Source organism: Pseudonaja textilis, chromosome 8, assembly GCF_049901715.1.
Source record: "Pseudonaja textilis isolate UNSWEBS1 chromosome 8, rPseTex1.2, whole genome shotgun sequence".
In the NCBI taxonomy this organism is placed as follows: domain Eukaryota; kingdom Metazoa; phylum Chordata; class Lepidosauria; order Squamata; family Elapidae; genus Pseudonaja; species Pseudonaja textilis.
In genome coordinates this window covers 13,243,068-13,270,739 of record NC_141997.1, presented here as the reverse complement: position 1 = coordinate 13,270,739, position 27,672 = coordinate 13,243,068, and the positions used below count along the sequence as shown (strand labels likewise).

Here is a 27,672-nt window from a genome sequence, read left to right as displayed (position 1 = left end):
AGACATTTGAAACATGTGCAGGAGTCTGGGAGGTCATTGGTAGAGATATTTTTATTTTGTTTTGGTTTGGAGTTTTGGGCTGCCATGGTCAATGGCAATAGTACAGTAATCAATTACAATAGCTAGTTAATGTGATAGGTAGACAGTTACTTAATGAATGTTGGTAATTAATAAATGTTAATTTATATGTTAGATAACAAATCAAAAGTAAGGTTGCTTATTGCTAAAAATCAATCAGTCACTTGGTTATTCAAATCACTCTAATCAAATAATTTTTCTAAGCAACAAACAGCCTAATTTATTACAGTAATTACTAAACACACTAGTCAATTAAATTCACTAAATCACTGATTTTACTAATCAGATATTCAGTAATTACACTATATGCACTAAACACTCAATCATACTAATCAATAAAAACAATAAATCAATTGATCATTTGATAAAAATTAATTATTTTAAAGAAATTGATTTTTTTGAGATAATGAAAGTAATGAAGTAGTATGAAGTAGTATTGAGAGTTGGTAAGTAAAGGGTTATTGCTTTGCTTTGTTTTGCTTAGCTGTTGCTGAGATAGATAGATAGATAGATAGATAGATAGATAGATAGATGATAGATAGATAGATAGATATAGAATAAGTTTATAACCCTTGATAAACTGGCATGAGGTCTCTTTTCCTGGGCTGTTTGAAAACAATCAATGAGCAAGGGTTTACACTCTCTTGTTTTGTAGATTGAGTTTTTGAGATAGTAAAGATGGACAGATGTTGAAGGGGGGATCTCTGGCCCCTTCTTCAGCAGAGATAAACAGAACAATTCACTGTGAGGCAACAGGAAACTTTTTGTTTTGTTTTCCCTTGATGAATGGGATTTCTGGCCCCCTCCTAGTTAATTTAAAGTTTGTTGCTTTTAAGAGAAAGAGAAAGAAAGATAGTCTTGCACTGGCAATTTAAACAGTTTATATTTTTACTATGTAGACTCAGATTTGTATTGAGCATTTGCTCCTGGCTTCAATACACTTCTGCTTCTATCACAGGAAATAAAATTGCTTCCAATCTTCACAGGAGTTCAGTTATAACAATACTTCCCTACTTATTGAAAGTCCAAAGTTACTGTCCTTTTAAAGAGGAAGTTTGGATTAGCAATTTGGTGAAGAGGGAAGAAGGAAGGAGGGCGGCAGGGGTAAGCAGTCTGTTTCACACCCTGGCTGCAAACGTCTGAAGACCAACTCACAGCTCCCGGTGCTCACTGCCCTGCAAGGATGGGATGAATTTCACCATCTCACTGCCCTACAAGGATGATTGTTGAGCCCCCCTGGTACTGGCGAGCTCCACCACCTTACCTTCTAGTAAGGATGGGTCAAGTCACAGATCGTTGAGCACTTTTATATATGCAAATCTGGAATAATTGCTGGAATAAATAATTGCTGGAATAAAAGCCAATTAACTTTCTAAACACCACCCAATGTTCTTAAAATAATTTGTTCCGATCCATATCCATATTTAGATCATTGTTTTTTTTTCTTTTTTATTCAATTACCTATCACAGATCTGGATCCTGCTTCCATCCATTTTCTTTTGATGAATTACCTTCATTCACTTGAAACATTCACAATATAATTTTTGGCTTAGCAAATTATTGTTTTACCAATTCAAAACAATTTATTCCATGATTTTCATTGATTTTACCACATTTAAAATATGGAAAGGATCAGAATAGAGCTCATTTATGTCTATTATATGAAGAACAGGATATGTCACCTTTGCAAATAAAGCAAGATAGAAACAAGCAAACAAAAATCTAAACCAAATCAACTTCACGAAAAGAAAAGAAAACAAACTGTGTATAGTAGCAATAATCATGAATAAAACTATGTATCAATCAAATAATGTTAAAGTTGTTTTAACTGCAGGGTTTATACAAGAAATCATAATCAAGTCTCTATAGGCAAGATATTGTAATCCATACCAATTCCCCTTTTGTACACATGGTGATGCTGGGATTTTATGATGAGGTGTCAGATCACTAGCCATTTTGTCTTGTTTTAGGGTTGATACACCTGCAAAACCTTATAATTTCTTTGACTCTGGTTTATAATGTTTCTCTAAATCTAGCCATTATTGTGGGAATTCCAGTATCCATGACTTAGTGTAAAACATAAAGGTAACCATTTTTTTTTTCTGAAGGAAAAATTTTACAGAAAAATAAATGGTTTCCTTATCATTTTTTCCCTGCTGTCCTCCATATATAAACTAATTATTAATTCCTGGAGATTACTTGGTAATATCCTACCAACCCAACAGTGGGGTGGCATTAGAAGAGATAAAGTTGTTACATAAATTGCTATGGATTATGAAATATTATTTTTACATTGGTCAATATACAATTGTATTAGAAAGTATAATATTTATAAATGTCAGCATTAGAAGAAGAGTACCAGAAGATTCAGTATTCTCTCCACTTCTTTTTAATGTCAATATAAAATCATTGGATGAAGTCATCTGACTCTACAGAATGAAGTATCAGTGAGGTGATACTCAATTTTACATTTCTATTCTGGATGATCCATGTGATGCTGTGACTGCCCCTTTTCAGTGCCTGGAGGCTGTGGGGGGTCTGGATGGAGCATAACACACTACAACTGAACCCCAATAATGCACGTGGCTGTGAGTGCATGGAACTTCAGGATCTAGGAGTTTATCATCTTTAGTTATGAATGGGGTTGCAGTATCCCAGAGAGATCAGGTGCGCAACTTGGGGCTTCTCCTAGACTTGCAACTCCTGCTCAAAGAGCAGATGGCAGTCATGGCTAGGAAAGCCTTTTCACAATTACATGATGTGCAGTAGTCACATCCTTTTCTAAATCATGAGGACATGCACTCAGTCACTCACATCCCAGACATAAACTGTTTTAATTCCTATCCTCAAAACGACGCTATAGAGCACTGCACATCAGAACAACTAGACACAATGACAGTTTTTCCTGAATGCTATCACTCTGCTAAACAAATAATTCCCTCAACACTGTTCAACTATTTACAAAATCTGCACTACTATTACTGTTAATCTTCTCATCATTCCTTATCACCCCTCCCCTCCCACTTGTGACTGTATCACTTTAACTTTGTGGCTTGTATTCTTATGATTTATATTGACTGTTTCCTAGTATGATTTGATTGCTTATTGTACCCTATGACTATCATTAAGTGTGGTGCCTTATCATTCTTGAATCTTGATGAATGTATCTTTTCTTTTATGTACACTGAGAACATTTGCACTAAGACAAATTCCTTGGGTGTCCAATCACACTTTGCCAATAAAGAATTCTATTCTATTCTATTCTATTCTATTCTATTCTATTCTATTCTATTCTTAACCTGGTCATCTTTCATTTGGAGTCCTGCAATATGCTCTACATAAGGCAACTTTTGAAGAGTATTCAGAACCTACAATTGGTTCAGAATGCAGCAGGCTGGACAGTTCTGGAGGTCCATAGAGTGGCACATGTAACACCACTGTTATGTGAGCTGCACTGGTTACTGATCTACTTCCAGATCCCATTGAAAGTGTTGGTAATCACTTTAAAGCCCTCTATGGGATGGGTTCCGGTAGTCCTTGACTTACAAGCATTCTTTAATATGACCATTTGAAGTTACAATGGCACTTTAAAAATGACTTATGACCATTTTTCACATTTACAACTGTTGCAGCATCCTCATGATCACATGATAAAAATTTGAATAGTTGGCAACTAGTATGCATTTATGATGGTTGCAGTGTCCTGGGGTCACTGTTTTGTGGCCTTCTGACAAGTAAAGTCAGATTCACTTAATAACCCGAGTTACTAATTTAATAACTGCAGCAATTAACTGAACAAATGTGGCAAAAATAGGGCAAATCGCACTTGGCAACTATCTTGCCTAGCATCAGAAATTTTTGGGTCAATTGTGACCATAAATCTAAGACTACCTTGTATCTGAGGAACCATCTTACCACAATGGAATTGGACCAGCCCACTCATTGGAGCAGAAGGAGCCTTCTGCAAACCCTGTTTGTTAAGGAATCTCAGCTGACTGAGTTTAGGAGACCTTTTCTGCCATAGACCCATTCTTTGGAATATCTTGTTGCCAGAGGTGAGATCCTCCCCCAGGTTTCTGGCCATCCAAAAGGGCCTTAACATCTGGCTCTGCTGGTTGGCTTGGGGCCTAATGGAAACATGCCAGGTTGAAGATGTTAGTGCAGTGACTTAGAAGACACCACTCCATTCTGCATCAGCCTTTAATTTTCAGTTTGAATTTAATTCTTGTAATTTTAAATTTATATTTAGAATTGTTTTTATATTTTTTATTGCATTGTAAGCCACCCAGAGTCATTTTGGATCGTGAGATGGGATGCATATTAAATGAATTAATAAACAAACAAATAAATAAATAATGTACTCATAACAATTGAAGAATGAGCTGATAGTACTAACTTGACTGTCAGAATGTAGATTCGCTCATTTTCAATTTAAATGATAAAGTCCTTGTGCCTGTAACACCTAAAACAATAACTTGCATTGCATTATGGTAAAACTAACATTATCCTTTGATTATATGTAAGATCTCACAACATGTCATTTCTGTAATTTTGTGTTTGATGTATTTGATTGTCAGCAATTGTACAAAAAGCAAAACAAGAATCAAGATGTAGCAATTTGCAGGATAGTTTAGCTCAGTAAAGTGAACTGGCAACATTTATGCCAACTGTTCACTTTGGTAGACTTTCTGCTATCTGAACATACTCCTGAATTATTCTTCTTTGCACATAACGAAATCCATAGAAATATCTCACTTCTAAAATGCTCTATCATTTCTAATGCTACAAATGGTGGTTCATAAAAAGCAATTGTATGAAATCTGTTGCTTTTCTGACTCTACAAAGCTGTAAGAATTTGTAGTTATAAACCCCATTAAAAACTGGTTTAAAAGATAATATAATCATATATTTTTATAATTATATAAATAACTTGCTGGAAAGTGTGTGTGTGTGTGTGTATTACACACACACACACACACACACTTTCCAGCAGGTTATTTCAATGTCAGTTTTATTAGTTACATGGGTATTAATCTTAATTTCCTTCATTTCAATGACCTAAAAATAAGGCTTCTCAAAACTCACATAAAGCATTTATTATTGTTTCTTAATGTAGGAAATCAGCTTCATCTCATCCTCCCAAGCTCTAGCAGTTAAAGTTGAGCGTGAGAAAAAGGAGGAAAATTCACAGATCCATTCTTTCTATGCCATAACCAAGCAGCAGCAACAGCAGAAGAAGAAAGCTACCTTCTGGAAACATTGGGAAAGCTACCTTGGCCTCTGAGAACTCTGTATCCATAGCATGATCTTCCCCTTCTCACCTCCCTTTCAAACATCCAGCAGCAGAGAAGGAGGAGGAGGAGATTCTACCAATTCACACCTATTTGCTAGAACTGGTTGTTAACATTCCAAGCAATTTGAAGAATTGGTTGTTAGAAGAAATTACTGGCCTAATCCTGTAAGGAAGGCAGGAAGGAAACATTCCAGTGTTGCTTACAGAAACTGCCTCTCTGTTAACCCTTATTATGTTCTTGGCAGGACTAGACTTCCTGTCTCAGTAATGACTCTGAAGTTTTTTTTCCCCTCCTTTGCTGGTAATTTGCTTGTGTGGAATGACCATTCAAAGTTACAATGGCACTGAAAAAGTGACTTATGACCATTTTTCACACTTACAACTGTTGCAGCATCCCCACAGTCATGAGAGGCCAGGCAAGGAGATGCATGCCTCGATGTGAGTGATATTGAGTTGGCCACACCCAGCCAATAATATGACCATCAAGCCATGTCCACCCAGTCCCATGGCCACCAAGCCATGCCCACCACCTAAGCCACGCCCATAAAACTGGTTGTTAAAAATTTGAATCCCACCCCTGAGGAGAATCCTTTCTCACTGGCCCTTGTACATTACAAGACACATCTAAGTAATGAGCTAACAGTGAACTTGAGATAGTCTCTTGAAAGTGGAGCAGCACTAGCCTCTGTGTCAGATTCATATGCCTAAAACTAAAACACAGTTCCAAACACCATTCTTTCATAATTCTCTTTAATAAGATTTATTGAGAAGAAAGGGTTGAAGTATAGCAAGTAGAATCAATCTAACATTAAGGTAGAGACTGGCAGATCTGCCTGGCTTGGCTTAGGGGGCCTCACAGAAATCCTACCATAAAAAGAAGAAGTGGGGAGGAAGGATGAGAGTGCAATAAAGCTTTGTGAGTACATGATAGGAAATTGAGAAGGGGAAATGACAGGTGTAAAGACCATAGCAGCGGTATCCTGTTTGTGCTAGCATCCCACAGTCAGGCACCCTGAGAAATATGTGGATTACACGCCAAACAACTCAGACTTCTCAAAACATCTTGACGAGCTCCAGTTGGCTAGAAACAGACTGGTCATGTGGGGAGGGATAGGCTGATGGGAAAACCTACACCTTATTTTTGGATCCAGTGAGCATGGCACTTTCAGAGCTGGCTTGACTTTACTGCAACCACCAATCTTAATAAAAGAACCCTTTGCTTTAACCAAATGGAATTGAAGGCTTTTCTTTCCTAAGGGATTAGATTGGGGCAGGTCTGATATTAAGCCAGCTCTGCAGTTCTGGTCAACCTGGAGAGAAATTGCCTCTATCATAGGGACTATACAAACCAGGAAGAGACTGAGGCCTGGGGGGAAAGAATCCTCAAAAAACCCTCCTGGAGGGCTGAATCTATTCAGATGACTGGAAAAGGATGGTCCACCAAGACCCCAATAGTTCCCCAGGGTTGAGAAAAAAGAAAAATGGGAAGAGAAATCCATGAAAGTGACATTCACCCATGGGGGGCAGGTTAGCTGCTAGTGAGAGACCTGAGTGGAGCTGCAGGAACTGGAGGAAGAATTAAGTGCAGATGAGCTGGAGCAAAAGGACTAGAAGCTGGTGCAAGCTTAAAGTTCCTACATCATCTGGCTACTAATGGGCGGGGGGTGCAAGAGAGCCAATGGCATCCTGGAGCAGTACCTCAGATGCTACATTACCAACAGGACAATTGGACAGGCCTTCTCCCTTTTGCAAAGGTCACCTACAATAACTCAGTGCACAGTAGCATCAGATTCACTCCATTTAAAGTGGCAACAGGACAAGACTTTGTAGCTATCCCTGAATTGCCTGAGACAACCCCATTGACTTCATCACTGAAAGATTGGGTTGCCAGTTACAGAACACCTCCTACTCAGTGGTGAGAAAAGCTTTGGATGAAACTAGGGAAGCAAAAAAAAACCAGGCTGATAAAAACCATATCAAGCCAAAGGACTTAAGGTGGGAAACAAAGTCTATCTTTCTACCAAAGTCCTACAAACTAGATAATCATCAAAGAAATTAGGGATAAATACTTTGGACCTTTCCCTATCAAGAGGATTATTAACTCAGTAACTGTAAAATTTGAGCTGCCAAAAATGTTCAGACGTCACTGTACACTTATTGTTCCGGACTAGCAGGCTCGTAGCCTGCAAATCTAATTGGTCCACTGAAAGCCGATCCTGATTGGTCGCCATAGACTGATGTGATTGGCCAGTAAACGGGCTGCTGCGACTGGCCCTGCCAAGAGCGGCAAACTCAAATCGCCTTCATTGGCTACCTAGCTTCAGCCAGCTCTATAAAAGGGGCTGCTGTGGCTGGGTTTAGTTGCTCAGATCTGAAGTCACAAATAAAGAGCTTTAGTTACTATCTGAGTCTTGCCTCCGTTCTTGAACCATCCTCCCAGATCTAACACTGGCGACGAGGATGGGATGCGGAGGCAACAGAAGCTATTGAATTGAGCTAGCCGAAAGAGCACGTGGCTGACAGAGCGCAACGACGGCAACACGGCCAGCAGCGCTATACCACCCGCACCATTCGATCCAGCTAGCGAAGATTGGGACTCATACATGGACAGATTTCAAATGTTCCTGGAGTCCAACAACCTCAAAGATGCCACGCCCAGCAAGAAATGAGCCGTTTTTCTAACCCATTGTGGACCAGCCGTTTTTAAGATGGCTAAAACCTTAGCCAAGCCAGCTGAAGTTAAAACCATGGATTGGGACACCCTTGCTCCCATCCTGCGCAACCATTACGCCCCCGCCGTGCCAACTCTCATTCGCAGGCATGAGTTCTACCAGAGGGACCAACGTGAAGGTGAGAGCGTTGGGGATTTTGTGGCAGACCTGAGGAACCTGGGTGGTTTGTGTGGCTTCGCCAACCTCGAAGAAGCCATGAGAGATCGCATCGTCCTTGGCCTCAGAGACCCAACCGTCCAGAGCAAGATTATGGCCAAGGGAGACATCTCGCTTGCAGATGCCATAGCAGATGCCACAGCAGCCAAAGCCACTCGTAAATCGGCAGCACGAATGCGTCAAACCAGCGGGACCAACCACCAACCCACCAACGATGCTGGGAAACCTTCAGACAAGTACACATCAACCACCCATCACGAAGACGTCGAGTCATCCTCAGACAGCGAGGAAGAAGTCCACAGGCTCCGGTCAGAACGTGAGCAATGGGACCAGCGGGGTCGCAAATCCAACTACCAATGCGCTGGATGCGGGGGAAACCATCCCCGATCCGAATGCAGATTCTTAGACGCCATATGCCATTTTTGCGAGAAACAGGTACACATCGCGAAGGTATGCAGAAACAAGAGAAATTCCAGCACCAGACGGAGAGGGAGCAGCCCAATGAGAAATGATGGCAACACCACCACGCAGAGGGACCGCCCTAGCAACCAGTGGAACCGGTACAGCAGACTCCGAAGGTTTAACGACACCCCCAGATGAGAGGAGGCTCATCAAACCATCACCATCGGCCATGCTTCATCACTTGACGCTAAAAAGATCCGAGTAGAGGTTACGATTGAAAACAAACCTTGCAACATGGAAGTCGACTCTGGGTCATCACTATCCATGGTATCCTGGAGAACACTCAAACAGCTAATCCCCAACATCCGACGCCAAGACCTCAGCAGTCAGAGACTCATACTGAAAGACTATCAAGGCAACCAGATTCCAGTCGCTGGTACCCGCCATGTGCAGTTCTCGTTCAAGAGACATAAGGCAATTCTACCACTCACCGTCGTAGACCGAGACTGGCCAAGTCTATTGGGTCTTCAGTGGTTCGCGCCATTAGGAATCGGAATGGCTGGCATCCATCATACAGAAGACAATGACTGGGAGGCGGCTCTCATCCACAATTTCCGAGAAGTGTTCAACGAAAGCCTAGGCAAGTACAAGGGGTCCCCTATTTCATTTAATCTTCGCCCTGACATAGCACCCATTCGCCTAAAGCCACACCGAGTTCCCTTTGCTCTTAAATCCAAAATTGACGAGCAACTGGACAAATTAATTGCACAAGGCGTGTTAGAACCTATTGACCACGCCCGATGGGAGACACCAATTGTCACTCCCATAAAGCCTGACGGGTCCATAAGAATCTGCGGTGACTACAAGGCCACCCTCAATCACGCGCTACAGCAGAGCGCCTACCCATTACCAGTTGTTCAACATCTCCTGCATTTACTTGGGGGTGGCAAAATATTCGCAAAATTAGATCTGGCCCAAGCGTATCAACAGCTGCCAGTTGATCTCGAGACTGCAGAAGCCCAAACTATAGTCACACATCGTGGTGCATTCAAATGCAACAGGCTCCAGTTTGGTGTAAGCGTAGCCCCAGCCATCTTTCAAAGCCTGATGGAGAGACTATTACAAGGGATAAAAGGGGTCATGCCCTATTTTGATGACGTATTAATAGCAGCACCCACAAAAAACCAATTAGAAAAATGCCTCAGAACAGTCCTACAGAGGTTCAAAAACGCTGGCCTCAAGGTTAAGAAGGAAAAGTGCCAGCTTTGCACAGAAAGGGTGGAGTTTCTTGGCTACCTCCTTGACAAGCAAGGAATCCACCCCACATAAAAAAAATTGGCAGCTATCAAAAATGCCCCAAGACCCAAAAACAAAACCGACCTCCAAGCCTTCCTGGGACTTATTAACTTTTATAACATCTTCCTACCCCAGAAGGCGACTGTTGCTGAGCCCCTTCATAGACTACTCGATAAAAGGGCATCCTGGATTTGGGGACGTCGGGAGGAACACGCCTTCCAGCAAGTAAAAGACCTCCTTACCTCAAAGGCAGTACTAATTCAGTATAACGAGACACTACCTTTGACTGTCACGTGTGATGCCTCACCATTTGGGGTAGGGGCCATCCTGAGCCACGTCCTACCAAACAGCTCAGAAGCACCAATTGCATTTTTTTCATGAACTCTATCAAGAACAGAAAGAAACTATAGCCAATTAGATAAGGAAGCCCTTGCTATTGTCTCTGCAATAAAACGATTTCATGAATATGTTTATGGGAGACCATTTTCTATTATAATGGATCATAAGCCACTACTTGGGATCCTGGCGGGCGACAAACCTACTCCACACATTCTCTCCCCCAGAATGACGCGATGGTCAGAATTTCTCGCTGCCTACAACTATCAATTAAAGTATCGCCCAGGGAAATCTATTCCCCATGCAGATGCCTTGAGCCGTTCACTGCTACCCGAGCCACAGGAAGACCCAGCTCCCATACTCCCGGTACTGCAAATAGAGACAATGCCATCGCCTCCACTAACGGCTCAAGACATCGCCTTTGAAACCAAAAGAGACTCTTGTTTGGCACGAGTTCTTGGCTGGGTGGAGAGGGGATGGCCAGATTACGACACTAAGGAAATGTTTAAGCCGTTTAAAAACAGACAAATGGAACTTTTTTCACAAAAGGGATGAGTTTTGTGGGGAGACCGAGTTGTTGTACCAACTTAGTTACAAAAAAGGGTCTTGCAAATGCTACACGATGGACACCCGGGCATTGTGCGTATGAAAGCGCTGGCAAGAAGTTACGCCTGGTGGCCAGGTATGGACAAACAAATCGAAACCTGGGTTGCCTCTTGTAACAAATGCCAGGAAAACCACTCAGCTCCAACTAAAGCCCCACCAGCAGAATGGGAAACACCCAGGGGTCCTTGGTCTCGCATTCATATTGACTTTGCGGGACTTACGAGAGGCCACACCTTCTTAATAAATGTAGATGCTTACTCAAACTGGCTTGAGGTCAATAAAATGAAAGCAACCACTACTGAGGCGGTCATTAAAAAACTGAACAGACTCTTCGCCACAAACGGGTTACCAGATGTCCTGGTCTCTGACAATGGGCCCCAATTTACTGCCTTAGCCTTTGAACAGTATTTAGTGGAACAGGGCATCCGACACGCACTCACATCGCCAGCTCATCCTGCGGTGAATGACCGGGCTGAACGAATGGTTCAGTTTACAAAGAAAACCCTGCAGAAAATGGATCAAGGCAACATCCACAACAAACTCACTAGAATGCTGCTCCTGCAACACATCACACCAAACAGCATGACCAACAAGAGCCCAGCTGAACTCCTGATGGCCAGGAAACTCAGATCGCCTCTAGATCGTTTGCACCCTGCCTACACCCCGGAAAAGCCCCTGGGTTCCAGCAGCAAGCACCGTGTTTTCAAGGTAGGAGACCTTGTTTTCGGAAAAAAATTTCTGGGGATCCCTTTTGGATTCCTGCCCAGGTAACTCAAGTTACGGGCCCCCGCTCCTACCATCTACTCACCACTGATGGCAGACCATGGAAATGCCATATTGACCAACTGCGCTCCAGACTAACCACATCTTCCAACCCTGACCCTAACTTTGACACTAGGGGGGGGAGGGGAAGCAGTGAACTCAGAATTAGAACCAACACCTGTTTATTCCGAGCTAACACCGAGATCACCGCACCATGGTTGGCAACACTCACCAGCTGCAGCTGAGACTGGACAGTCGAACGCTTCGCCAAGAAGCAGCAACCAGGCAGGTTCAGCGAGCCCTGGGAGCCATGGCAGTAACAGCAAGGCTGAGGACTCCATCACCCCGGGGGCACCAGAGGAGAGCCCTAACCATGACACCGGTTCACCGTTCCTGTTTGATCCAGCAAGCAGTCCATCTGAATCCGGGTTTGAACAGGGTCAAGCGGAACTGCGTAAGTCAGGCAGACAGGTGCGAAGACCTGCCTACCTGCGAGACTATATTACTCCACCCCTTAAGTGGAACCGAGAGGGGAGGGGTGTTCCAGACTAGCAGGCTCGTAGCTTGCAAATCTGATTGGCCCGCTGAAAGCCGATCGTGATTGGTCGCCATAGACTGATGCGATTGGCCAGTAAACGGGCTGCTGCGATTGGCCCTGCCAAGAGCGGCAAACTCAAATTGCCTTCATTGGCTGCCTAGCCGCAGCCAGCCCTATATAAGGGGCTGCTGCAGCTGGGGTTAGTTGCTCAGATCTGAAGTCACAAATAAAGAGCTGTTGTTGCTATCTGAGTCTTGCCTCCGTTCTTGAACCATCCTCCCAGATCTAACACTTATTATTTCATTGTAGTCTATTGAAACCAGAAATCACATCTTCCCTGTGTCCTAAATTGCAACCAGCCCCTGTCCCCATTATAATCGAGGGAGAGCAGCACTTTGAAGTCAAAGACATTTTGGACTCTCACATATATCAGGGAAAAACTCAGAATTTGGTATCCTGGAAAGACTTTTCCCCCTCAGAAACTGAATGGATCAACTCCCAATATATAAAAGCCCCCCAACTCCTTTTAAAAATTATATGACCGATACCTAGATAAGCTGCATTGAATTGTTTACTAATTGGGAAATGTTGTGTATCTCTCCCTCCCCCCTCTCTTTTTCTTTTGCAGGAGTAATGTCTCTGTCAAGGGGAGCAGAATGTCAGATCAGTTTGGCTCAGTTGGGGGTCTGAGGGGTTCACAGGTATCCTGCCATAAAAAGAAGGGGGAGGAAGAATGAAAGGGGGAAGAAGGGGGAAGGATAACAGAAGGAAGGATGAAAGGGCAATAAAGCTTTGTGTTTGTGATAGGAAATCAGAAGAGGGGAATGACAGGTGAGAAGGACCAGAGCAGCTGGATCCAGTTTGTACCAGCATCCCATAGCCAGGCAGCCTGAGAAATGTATGGATTACCCCAAACATCTCAGAGTTTTCAAAACATTTTGGCTAGTTCTGGTTGGCTGGAAACAGACTGGTCACCATGGGAGGGATGGGCTTGGGCAAAATCTACGCCTTATTTTTGTATCCAGCAAGTGCGATAATTTCAGAGCTGCCTTCGCTTTGCTGCAACCAACATTCTTAGTAAAAGAGCACTTTGCTCTAACCAAATGGCAACAAAGGCTTTTCTTTCCTAAGGGATCGGATTGGGGTAGGTATGATAGAGAGATATTTTCCTTAAAGTCTATCAATGATCTGATAAGCAAATTAAACTTTTTACTAGCAATTGGCTGTGTATGGAACAGGATACCAAATTTTGGGTATGGAACAGGATACTGAATTTTGATGTATGGAAACCAATTATTACATTCTATTCTTCCATTCACATAGTCATTTAAAAAAAGATTGGAAATACAGCCAGCTTTCTCTTCCTGTGAGTCCCACATCACCCCACCATCTCATCTATAGATGCCACTCTATATATATAGATTGTAATATGCAGATTTTACAGATTCTATCAGCCGGATCTCCAGCATGGGGTTCAACTTTGCTGCATGCTTGCTATCAGCTGCCATAATAAATGGGGGAGGGGCAATGGTATTTGGTTTGGGGAAGTAAGCTGGTGAGGTGAAGTCCAGTGTGAACTGAAAGGAAGGTTTGGTCTCAAGAATTATTGCATTGCTGAATGGAGTCACTTACACCATGTCAAGGCCAACCATCCTAGGACTCCAGACGGGTGAAATACCTGAAGATGAGCCTCACACTACATCATACTGGACATTGATTGGACCCTCAGCACTGAACCTGGGGGGAGGAATTTGGGGAAACTTTCAATCTGTAACTTTCATGTGTTTTGAATCAGATCTTGCCTTGCTTTCACTGCTATCATTTCAAACTCAGTCAAAATACCTCTTCTCTATCTCAATGGAGTTGGGGGGTTTCTTTCTTGGGTTTTGAATGGAGGCAGGCCTGACAGATTTATTATTATTTTTTTAAATTTTTATTGGTTTTTAAAACAAACATAAACAAAACATAAAAACATCAAGTCATCTTCCATATATGTACATACAGTGTGCCGGCTGGTTTACAAATTGTTTTGTGCTTCCATTTCATAGTCTTCAATTATAATTACATTGTATATAATCTTGTATTTTCAATCAAATATTAAATACATTAATATCATTATTAATCATTTGACTATACTTTTATTCATTCATGTTTTACAAAATGATCATATTTTACTTAATTTGTTTTTATGTCAATTCATATTATCATCCCAGATCTATCCTAGAATCATTTTGTAGATATAATAAGAAAATAATACATCTTTATATAGATTTTTCTAAAAATCTACATATTTCATTACTATATTTTATTGTCTAACCATTGATAGATCCCAAATTTTATAAAATTGTTTATCATCTTGTTCTCTAATTTCAAATGTCAATCTACTCATTTCAGCACATTCCAATATTTTCTTAATGATTTCCTCCTGTGATGGTGCTTTCTCATTTTTCCAGTTTTTAGCAAATACAACCCTAGCTGCTGTTAATACATTTACAATCAGGTATTTCAAGTCTTTACTATATATTTCAGGTAAAATTCCCAATAAAAATATCTCTGGTTTCAAATCTATATGTTTTGGGTTTTTTTTGTCATTTTTTCCAACCACATGTGGATTTTAGTTCAGTATTTTTTTAGCATCCACACAAGTCCACCACATATGATAATATGAGCCAGGTGTCTGATGACATTTCCAACATTTTTTGGATTTATTCTTGAACATTCTTGCTATTCTTGTCGGGGGAAAATGCCACCTGTAAAACATCTTATATAAATTTTGTTTATATGCTGTTGACATTGTCATATTATAATTTTGAGACCACAGTTTTTGCCATTTCTCTAGATCAATCCCATATTCAAAATTCTTCCCCCAAGCAATCATAGTTTCTTTAACTTGTTCTTCTTCTAGTTTAATTTCTAATAAATATCCATACCATTTTTTAATCACCTTTTCATCAGTACCTGTCAAAATCTCATCTAAATCAGTCAGTTTATCATAGAAACCTTCTGTTTTAGAATCTTTATCATACCTTGAATGTATTTGCGCATATGAAAACCAATTCATCTTTATACCTTGTTCCTCTAATTTTTGTATAGATATAAGTTCACCCTTTTCATTCAATATTTCACCATATCTAACTGTTTGTTCCTTTTTGTATATTATAGGATAAGAAAATGCTTCAATAGTCGATAGCCAGACTGGAATTTTCAAATAATATTGTCTTTTAATCTTCTCCCAGTTTAACCACAGAGACTCCTGTACATAATGTCTTCTAAAGTACCCCTGTGTTTTAGTTCCTTTATACCATAGAAAAGTATGCCACCCCAACAACAGATCATGTCATTCTAATGTCAACAATCTAGCATTTCTTAATGTTATCCATTCCTTAACCCACATCAAATTTGTAGCTTGGTAATACAACTCCCAATTAGGCAAACCAAATCTTCCTCTTATTCTAGCATCTTGCAAAAGTTTTAGCTTTATTCTCGCTTTCTTACCTTGCCATATATATTTCAACAAAATTTCATTTACATCTTCAAAGTAGTCTTTCCCAAGCCTAATTGGAATTGTTTGAAACAAATATAAAATTCTGGGTAATATATTCATCTTGATTGTTGATATTCTCCCTATTAATGACAGTTGTAAATTTTCCCATTTCTCCAAATCTAGCTCTATCTGCTGTTTAAGTTTGATATAATTATTCTCTTTTAGTGGACTGCATCTTGCTGTCAAGTATATCCCCAAGTACTTGATCTTATTCATGACCTGAATTTTCAATAGATCTGCCAGTTCTTCCTTTTGTCTCAATAGCATATTCTTTGTCAAAATCTTTGTCTTATCTTTATTTATTTTCAAACCAGCCACCTTTCCATATGTCCCTATCTTTTCTATCAATTTTGATGCTGTTTCTAGTGGGTCTTCTAAGATAAAAACCAGATCATCTGCAAATGCTTGCAACTTAAATTCTTCCTTTTTAATTTTCATCCCTTTTATATTCTTTTCATCTCTAATATTTCTATTTAGCACTTTCAAAGTAAACACAAAGAAGAGAGGTGATAGTCGGCACCCTTGTCTTGTTCCTTTTCTTATATCAATAGAATCTGTCAGTTCTCCCTCTATCATTACCTTTGCCGTCTGCTTATGATATATAGCTTCTATTGCTTGAATAAATTTTCTAGCAAAGCCCATCTGTTCCAACAGTAATAACATGAATCGCCAATTCACATTGTCAAATGCCTTCTGTGCATCTAGAAATATCAGAGCCATTTGTTTTTCAAGATGTGCCTCATAGTATTCCAAAGTGTCCAAGATTACTCTCATATTGTCTTTAATTTGTTTCTTTGGCAGAAATCCATTTTGATGAGGATGGATAAAATTATTTAAGTATTTTTTAAGTCTTTCTACCAATATTGAAGAAAGATTTTATGATCTGCGTTTAGTAGGGAAATAGGTCTATAGTTCTTGATTTGTAATGGATCAGTCTCCTCTTTTGGAACAAGTGTGATATAAGCTTCTGACCATGATTTAGGTATCCTCTTCTTTAACATAACTTCATTCATAACTTCTAGCAATGGAAAGTTCAATGAGTCTTGCAATGTTTTGTAAAATTCTGCCAGAAGTCCATCTGGGCCTGGTGCCTTTCCATTATTTTGCTTCTTAAGTGCTTCAGTTAACTCCATCATCGTTATATTGCTTTCTAACATTGTTTCAATCTCTTTAGGTATTTGGGGTAAATTAGCGTTCTGTAAATAATGTTTAATTCTTTCCTCATCAATATTCTCTTGTGTGTATACTTTCCCATAATAGTCTCGGATGATTTCCTTCTTCTCTTTACTACCATAGCAAACTTGGCCTTGGTCATCTATTAATTGCAATATTTTCCTTGATTCTTTTTCCTTTCTCAATTTATATGCTAACCATCTACCTGGTTTATTTGCATCTTCAAAGTAGTTCTGTTTAGCACCTCTAATTTTTGTGCTAATTCTTCTTTCTCTATTAGACTCGTTTTAAGTTTGGTTATATCCATTTTTAACTTAATGTCCTTTTTTTGTGGCATTTTCTGTAGCTCTTTTTCAAGTCCTTTATACTCATCTTCTAATGCCTTAGAGGCTAATCTTTTCATGGTATTTATTTTCCTTGTAGAGTCTATTATCAAGCGTCTGGCATATGCCTTCATTGTATCCCATACATTCTGAACTGATGTATCTTCTTTTTTGTTTTCTCTAAAGAAAAAGGCCAGTTCTTTCTCCATCCATTGTGTGAAGTCTTTTTCCTTTAAAATAGTATTATTTAACATCCATCTAGATCTTCTTCTGTGTCCTTTCCATTTAATTGTCATTGGATTGTGATCTGCCCAAGTACTTATTTCAATATTTATTTCTTGAATATTAGTTAACAAATCTGTTGACATCCATATCATATCTATTCTGGACCATGATAAATGTCTATTTGAGTAGAAGGTGTATTGTTTAGTTTTAGCATTTCTTTCTCTCCATGTATCTTTTAAGTTTATTTCATCTACCATTTTAAAAAAAGATTTAGGGAGAGTCTTTCTATTTTGCTTTATTATTTTCTGTGCTGTATAGTCCAGTTTATTGTCTACAATTCCATTAAAATCTCCCATCATAACTATATTAGCATAGTCCAGTTCAATTATTTTCATATGTAATTTTTTATAGAATTCTTCTTGATCGTCATTCGGGGCATAAATTGCAATCAGGAGTGTTTTCATATTATTGTCCATTATTTCCACCATTAATATTCTTCCATCGTCATCAGTATAAATCAATTTCGCTGGGATGGTCTCTTTAATATATAAAACCACTCCTCTTTTCTTACATTGTGTCAAGGAAGTAAATATTTTCCCTAATTTTGGCTGTATCAACAATTGTTTATATTGTTTTTTAATATCTACTTCTTGTAGGCAGATTATATCAAATTTTAATTTCTCTAATTTATGAAAGGTTTTCCTTCTTTTAAGGGCTGAGTTAAGTCCATTTATATTAATTGTAATCAATTTTTTCTCTTCCATGGTTATATTTTGTAGTTAGGTTTGACAGCTCTCGTGGATCTTGGTTCACGTTGTTCTTTGGCTTCCTCCTTTCCACCTACTGCACCTACTTCTTTTTCAGTCGTCATTTGGCAGTCCTCTTGGAATTCAATTAGTGAAATTTCTTTTTCTGCCTCTTCCTCACCTCTGAAAAATTCTGTGTAAAATGATTCAGCTTTCTCAATTGAGTCAATTCTATGTCTCTGTTCTTGCCAAGTGAACATTAAACCTTCTGGAATCAGCCATCTATAATTCACCTCTTTTTTAAGTAGCATTTTAGTCAGGAATTGGTATTCTCTTCTCATCTCTCTCACTCTTCTGGGTACTTGTTTCAAGACCACAATCTCCTTATCTTTGTATTTCAATATATTGTATTCTTGCCACTTGCAATATTTGCATTTTAATGGCTTTCTTTGTAAATCTGATGTGAACTTCTCTTGGTAAGCTATTTCTCATCGCATATCTTGTGAAGACTCAATAAACCTCATCTATTCCATGCATCATCTTCTCTTCAGTTATTTCCAAAGCTTCAGCCAATATTTCTATCATTATCTCAGCTAGATTTTGTCCTTTTTCTTCCTCTATGTTTTGGAATTTAAGATTAAATTCTGATCTGTCCATCTCCCATCTCAGCATACCACTTTTACCTTGTTCAACCACAATTAATCTGTTATCGATGCCTCCAATCTTCTTGTCTCTTTGTTTATCTTCTTCTTCAATTTTTTGGACTCTCTCATCATACTTCATCATCATTTGTTGGATGTTCTCCACTTTTTCATCGGTTTTCCCTGCTCTTTGTTCAATGTTCTCTATTCTCTTTTCAATATTCTCTGATCTTGTTTGAATATTTTGAATTCCTTGCATAATCATCTGCAGGGTCACTTTTTCTTGTTCTTTTTCTTGCCTTAACATTGCCTGTATTGAACATTGTCCTCCAGATGCTGGAGAGGAAGAAGTAGAAGTTGAAGAACCAGGAGCTGTTAATTTCCTACTCATTTTGAGCAATTCAAAATCTTCAGGTTCTTCTAAACCTTAATCCAATTGTGAAATAACCAATTGCAGTTCCAAATAAAAATAGTAGGAAAAAAGAAGCCAAATAGAAATAATAATAAAAAAGGGACTTCCGGTTTGAGCTTCTTTGGCAACAGACTGAAACCTTGTCTCTGCAAGGCTTCGATCTGTGCTCGCCGCTGGAGCGCCCCAAGCTGGCTAGTTTCAGGGCTAAGCCACCCTGTATAGATGGTGAAGAAGGGGGAGACTGCCTGCAGGGTTGAGGAGAGCCGCATCTCTCCTCCCCAGCTGGCCATTACTCCCTTTCCTGAAGGCAGTTGTAGCAGTGGTCAGAAATGGCCACCACAAAGAAGAACTCAACCAGAAAAGAATGTGCAGGAGGAAGATAAGAAGAGAAAGTTTTGGCTGACCAGGTCAAACAGCAAAAGCAACAATGTAAGGTACCCTGGAATTTAAATGAAATAACATTGTTCCCAAAGAAGATTTTGAAGCTGTGAAGGAGAGAGAGAAGGGAAAGGATTAGGTTTTTTTTCTTCCCTTCCTTCTACTGACAGCTAAGAGACTTAAGCAAGAAATTGAAAAAAATCAATTTTGACATTAATAGGCATCTAAGCTGAAATAAAAGTCAAAGGGATAATAAAGATTTCTGGATATTAAAAAGTTTCTAAAAGCAGGAAAGGAGGGAAAAAAAGAATAAAAGGGCAGGATCTGGAAAAATGGAGGAGACTGCCTGGAACTAAGGAATGGAACTGTAACTAAAAGGAACTTACAGTGAAATTTCAACAAGATTCCTCAAAGATACATCTTAATTGAAACTTGGTAACAAAATAATAGAACCCTAGGACGAGAAAGTGGAAAAAAGAAGCAGAAAGAAGCAGCCTTGGATTATTTGGATTACTTGGTGATTTTTGGTTTTTGCATCTGGATGACTAAAATTAACCAGGTGGTTGTTTAAAAGTCTTTAAAATGGTATCATTCTTAGAAGAACTGAAAATGGAACTTTAAAAATGGAAAGAAGATGCACAAGAAGGGAGAGGTTTTTTTGGCTTTGTATTTCAATTCTTAGAAATGAAGATCTGGAACTATGAGAAACAACAAGAAACACTTGCAGAAAAAGAAGATTGGGACAAAGAAGAAGCCATCTTTAATGATCAAATAATTTTAAGTGTGGGGGGAGAAAAGGGGGGAAAGAGAGTAAAAGGTTTAAGACTAGAAAAAACAGCCAAAAAGAAGAAGAATAATTTGAAGAATAAGTATAATATTAGAAAGCAACAGAAGAGGGAATTACAGAGGAGAGAGTTAGAAGTAGAGAGACAAGCGGGTAAAAAAGGGAGGGAGAAGAAGAGGGGGAAGAAGGCAAGGAAAAGAAGAAACAAGAAATAGAGAAACAGGGAAAAGATATAAGGATTGTAACTATAAGCTTGTTTAGAGATAATGGGTGAAAATTTAATTGCAAAAGGGATTCTGCAAAGATACATAAGATAGCATTGTTATATTATAAACAGAAATAATTTTAGAAAATATGATTAAAATGATGGATAAAATATTTATTTTAATGTAGTTGAATGTTTGATAATAAATAAATGAATTAAAATGATTGAGAGAATTAAATAGGAACATTTTTAATTATTATTAATGATTTATAAAAATATAAGAGAAATATGGGAAAAAAAGAATTAACTATGGAAAGTTTATAAGTGTTCCCAAGGAAGTATGATATTTAATTGAAAAGAAATGTTAAAGATGTTAAGATTTTAATGAATACTAATGATAGAATTGAATTGGAATGGAATGTGTGCTTTATTTACATATATATATATATATATATATATATATATATATATATATATATATATAATTTTTTCTTTTTAAGAATATAGTGTGTATTTTAAGAATGTACCAAGCAGAATTCGATTGGAAGTTATGTATTATATTGAATGCTATAATCTTAAAGGTATACATTGAAGCTTAAAGGTATACATTGAAGCATTGGATAAAATTAAAAGATATAAAGGTGTCATACTCCAATTGGTAACTACAGGGAAAAATTTGTTTAATGAGAAAAGATAATATGAAATTGAAACAGGACAGACAAAAGTATAAATATAATGATTTGATTGAGATGAGATAATTAAAATAAAATTGAGAAAATTAAAAGAGGGGAAAAACTATGTAGAAAATATAAAACGGTAATAAGATATGGAATAGAATATAAAAATGAGCATGAAATTGAGTTGGTGTCTGTATGAAGAAATGGTAACCTGGGACCATGCTATTTTCAAAAAAGATGTTTTATTTGTATTTTGTTTTTGTGAAAACCCAAATAAAACTTTCAAAAAAAGAAATAATAATAAAAAAAGAAGAAAAATTTCTTCAGGTTCTTGTATACCTTAATCCAATCGGTTGGTTAGATGACAGTAAAAATTCAAAAATGAAGGAAAAGACCATAAACACACCATAAACACACACAAAAAAGAAAAATTTGTAAAATCCTAAAAAAGGCGAAAAAGTGAAGAAAAAGGCTAAAAAAAAGAAAGGAAAAATTCTTCAGGTTCTTCAACACCTTAATCCAATTAAGAGGTCTCAGATTTCAAAGGATGCATAAAAATAAACCAAAAAAAATGGAAAGACAAAAATACCAGGAAGGGAGAGAGAGAAAAAAGGCTACTCCCTTAAAAAGAAAAGGAAGGGAAACATTATTACTAAAGCTTTTCCTTTAAAATAAAAAGCAGGCGTAGAAATTTAACTTCCAAAGACAAGGGAAAAAAACAAAGACAAATTCCAAAGAGCCAAAAATCCAAATAGCTATTACAAAAAAATGTAAACTGATGAGGAGGGGTAGCACAGCTTAGAAAGAATAAAAAGAGCACACAAGAATAAAAAGGCTCTTGTTATAACTCTCTTCTCCAAAGACTTATCACCGTTTCTTTTCCTAAACTTCAACACCAGACTCCAGCTGTTGATAGAAACCCAGAAGAGCACCTGCAATAATACTCTACCATGCTCTTCCCCTCTATCTTATCAAACAGGCAATGTCCTTGAAAAAAAGTCTCAGTTCTTTCTCAGCTTTATCTGGTCAAAAGAGAAATAGAATATTTCCAAGCCTCTAGTTGGCAGTGTTACAAAGTTTCTCTAGCTTTCACTTTCCCCCTCCTTTTCCAAGCAAAATATAATAAGAATTAATTAAAAAGTAAAAAAGATATTTAAAAAAAATAACTAAAAGGGAGTCTCTGGCTTAGAATATTATAAAGCCAAAAAGGAGAAAAGAATAGATAAAAAGAAGAAGAAAAAACCAGTCCAATTTCAAAATATAAGATCATGTGTAGAAAATCCAATAATGAGAAAAAAAATAAAAATATTACTTTGATATTCCTGTTTAAAATCGCCGCTTAATCACTTCTGTCAAAACTTTTACAGATTTCCCTTAGGGTGTCCTTTCAAGTCTTAAAATAAAGAAAAAGTTCTCACCAAACTGGCACACTCTCTCTTTCCATTCTCTTTTGTTTCGGAGCTGTCCCAACTTCAGCAGCTTTAATGGCTTCCTCTTTGCCACTGGCAAAAAGAGCTTCTCCTGGATCTACCAGGGACTTTGCAATATCCCTGGGATTGACAGGATGCGCTCTTTACATTCACCGTCTCTTCAGGACAGTTTAGATCCACTTGGACCGTCCAGGAGCAAAGATATCGGCAGCGATCTCAGACCTCCGGGATCGCATGCCATACCGTCGCGACGCCAGCTTCGCCCTCCAGCAGGCCTGACAGATTTATTGTGATGCCTTTTTGGAATGAGATCTCCTGTGAGATCCATGTGGCTTTCACCCTTAGACCTTCCCAGAAGGCCTGGATGATCTGGCTGTTTTCCCAGACCCTGGGGTAATATGGATTGGATAGTTTTGTTGGATAGTTTTGTGAATTTGCTTTTGTATTAAATATCCAGATTCCATTTAGTTATCTATTTTGTATTTTTATATTTTATTTCCTATATTGTGAGATGCCCATATAAGGTCTAATTTAGTGGCCACAATTGTGACCCACAACTCAGTTAAGTAAGGTGGTCATGAAATGAAACCATAGCCATGTTTATCATTTTACTTCAGTTTTCTTTTGCTTTACAGACTTGCAAAGCTTATAAATGTGAGGATTGGTTTTAAGGTTACATTGTTATCATTGTTTTAACTGAGAACAGTCACTAAATGAAAACTACCTTTTGTAAGTCAGGTTGTATCTCAATCAAATAAATAAACAAATATAATATGATTTATCATTATAGTTGCATGTGTAAAAAGATAGTAAAATGACTGGTGAAGACTATATAGAATTCTAGATTATATGTGTAAAAGGTAAAGGTTTCCCCTATGCAGTCGTGTCTGACTCTAGGAGATGAGTTCATCTCTGTTTCTTAGTAAGGGAGCCAGTGTTGTCTGAAGACATTTCAATGGTCATGTGGCAGCCTGACTGTACATCAAGGTGAATGGAACCTTATTACCTTCCCACCCCTATTTATCTACTTGAATGTGCATGCTTTCAAACTGTTTGGTAAGCAGGAGCTGGGGCAAGTAGCAAGAGCTTGCCCTGCTGTGCAGTGCTTGGGTCTCAAAACCAGGCTGTCAGCTTTCCATCTGACAAGCCCAGCCTCTTTAGCCACTGAGCCATTGCACCCCCTATATGTATTAATAGGAATCATCCCATTTGACCCCGGATTAGCACACAGGGATCCATTGAACCATTCTTAACCATAGCCTTCCAGCTCCAATTTCCATTTAGGGAAAGTCTACCACTATTCTAGCAGAATAATCCACTGGCTAACCATTCTTTCCAATAGTCCACCTAAACTTCCATTCTTTTCATATTAATGTTGATCCTTGGCTTGTTCTCACTTTGAGCAGTGGAGAGGGCATTTTTTATGTTTACTACCTGACTACTTACCCCAAACCTTTGGGTGCAATTTCCAAAGCCTTCCAACTCTTATTATTAACTTGTAATTCTGATATAATAGAAAACAATTAAAGGCACAGTGAGCAATTCACTTTAATTAGCTTAATTTGCAAATGAAATGCATTTTGCTCCTCAAATTTATGAAATATACTCACTTATCCAAAGTATGATTAGAAATTTAAGTAAAGTCCTATCTTATGATTTTCTTTCTTGTTTTAAATATCAAAATACTGAATGTATTTTCCAAATTCTCATCTTGGAAGGTTGTGACTTAACTACTCTTCATGCTGCATAAAAGTAAAATACTACCTCAAGATGAGCTCAGTTTCTGGAATCCCAAATATGCTTTTTTCAAGAGGCAATTGGACTTTCTGGTTTTTCTTTAAAAACATTTCTCTTTTCACCCAAGAAGCTTCTTCAGCTCTGGCTGGATGGTGGGGAATAGAACAGGGGTAGGATGCTACCAGTTCTGCCTAGTTCTAAAGAACTGGTAGCTCTGAAGAGCAGCAGACACTGAACCGGTTCTGTTTGCTGCTGTTTGGCCAACCCGCCCACCTGTCCTCTATTTCCTGCTTTTTCAACCTCAGCTGCTTTGCGCGGAACAGCTGAGGTTGAAATAGCAGGAAAAAAGAAGCTTTTCAAACACTCTGCACCCGCGTGCAGCGCTTTTCAGCTGTCTGGGCGGTACAGCTTGAGGTTGTTTTACACACGCGCAAAAAGTACTCACTGAACTGGCAGTAACACCAGTTGAATCTCACCCCTGGAATAGAAGTATTTATATTCCTTGCAGACAGCTGGTCATTTGCATTCTTTTAGTCATTGAGGCTACTTGGAGGTTTATCTCTGTCATCAGGGCCACCTGAGTAGTGCAAATGGGTATGGAGCGTTCTTGGAACAGCTAAAATGACTATTTTGTAGCTACAAGGCCAAGGTATTCTGAATGACACTGCTACATATGAGATTCTGAAGGGAGATCCCACCAACAGTTACAAGAAAAAAGGTCATTGATTTCTTACACTGAAGACAAACCTCAATATTATTGACAAGCCACAATATTACTATCCTTACCCAGGGGAAGCCACCTCATGTATATGTGGACTCCCTAAAATCCACAAAGAGACAAGTCCACTTAAACCAATGGTTAGCAACATCAACTCTATCACCTACAACATTGCAAAACATTTAACTGCCTTATTTGGTCCTATAGTTGGCAACACCACCCATCACATCAACAATTCATAGGACTTCACCTGCAAGGTTTGGAAACAAAACCTGGACCCAGATAAGTCCATGGTTTCCTATGGTGTGATTTCCTTCTTCACCTGCATTCCAATAACTGAAACTATTGTGGTAGTGAAGAAACAACTGCTACAAGACCAGAACCAACCTAATCCAGACCACAAATGTGCCATGCTGGACTTCTGTCCGACTACTACCTATTTTAAATAAATTAAGGTTTCTACAGACAAAAGCACAACTGTGCCATGGATTCACCAGTGTCCCCCATTGTGGACAATATCTACATGGAAGAGGTAGAAACCAAAGTCCCTGACTCCTTCACAGGAATTCCACCCACTCACTGGTATAGGTTTGTGGACGATATTTGGGTCAAGATCAAAGCACAGGAATTGGAAGCATTCATCAAACATACCAACTCTGTGGACAGATACATCAAATTCACATGGGGAGATGTTAAGGAAAATAGTCTAGCCTTCTTGGACTTGTCAGTTACACATTAAGGAAGACAGAAATCTTTACATTGAAGTTTACAGAAAACCCACATACACAGATCAATATTTACATTTTGATTCTCACCACCCACTGGAGCACAAAATAGGAGTTCATTAGAACTCTACACCACTCAGATGAAGTCTTACGAGCAACCTACTAGTAAAGATGGGAAAGAAAAAGAACTAAAATGGTTCAAGGAAGCCCTCAGAACATGCAGCTATCCCAAGTGGATCTTCATCAAATGCCAAATAAGGCCTTATAGGAGCTCCTCCATACAGACAAAGAGAACTATAAACAAAGTAACATTGTCATTCTATATATTGCAGGAATATCAGAAAAGCTCAGAAGGATCTTCAGCCAATACAACATATGCGCACACTTCAAATGCAAGGCTTATCCACCCCAAGGATAAAACACCCAGACACAAAATGGTATATGAACAACATGCTATATATGCAGTACAATGCAGTGAGCCATGTGCAGATGTACATGGGGTAAACAAAGCAACCACTTCATAAATGCATGGCACAACATAGGAGAACAAACTCATCAGGACTAGATTCAACAGTCCATCTACATTTAAAAAGCAAATGTCACTCTTTTCAAGATAGCAAAGTCCACATTTTGGATAGAGAGGACTGGTGGTTTGAAAGAGGGGTCAAAGAGGCCATCTGTATCAAAGTTGAACAGCCCTTTCTCAACAGAGAGGGAAGGATACAACATTATTTATCACCAGTCTACAACATAGTCCTTTCAACAGTTCCAAGAAGGCTCCACACCCATTTGCATTACTCAGGTGGCCCTGACAACACAGATAAACTTCCAGGTGGCCTCAATAACTCACTAAAAGAATACAAATGACCACCTGCCTGCAAAGAGTATAAATCCTTCCATTTTCCACCATCCGGTCAGAGCTGAAGAAGCTTCTTGGATGAGAAGTGAAACAGCTTCAAAGAAAAACCAGTTGTCTCTTGAAAAAGCACCTTTGGGACAATCATCAGCTGGATGATTGAGAATCTCCATAGATATTCAACTTCTTGAGGTTTTAGAAAAGCATTTATGAACTTCTCATGGCAATGTTACAGAAAACCAGAAGTAGTTTTCCATTGCCTACTTTATATATACATGTGTGTTTATATTTATATTTATATAAACACACATGTATATATAAATTTATATATATATATATATATATATATATATATATATATATATATATATATATATATATATATATATATATTTAACAGAAGGTATCAAATGGAATGTCCTTTTATTTTAAATGGGAAGCATTTGTAACTTCTTCAAATATACCAATTTTTCGTGACCTTAAACTCATCATATTTACATGTATGTGCACTTTCTGAGAACTTTTAGTTGTTTTAATTTGCTTTGACAGTTTCACTTCATTTAATTTGCTCTGAGAACTTTGACTAAAATCAAAGCAGACACTCAGTTTCCACCAGTGTGGCACTTGATATGACACAGAGTTAATTCACCACAAGCTACGTAAACAAGTTTCAATTCATAACTTTGAATTGATGAAATAGCAAATTACAATTCATGAATATAAAGCAGTATATTATAAATTCATGAATGCAAAATAAGTGAACTATGAATAATGAAATAAACATCTATATGAATATGCTAATAGGAAGTTCATAGAAGGTGGTTCTTATCCACCAACAGGAAATCATACTTTTACGTGTGAACTGTAGATTATTTTTATATTACCGTAACTTGAAATCT

General features: G+C 38.5%; 1 pseudogene; it reads left to right on the top strand.

Moving 5' to 3' along the window:
* Positions 1-1,297: 1,297 nt before the first annotated feature.
* LOC148125119 (uncharacterized) lies at positions 1,298-26,784 on the top strand (annotated as a pseudogene).
* The last annotated feature ends 888 nt before the right edge of the window (positions 26,785-27,672 follow it).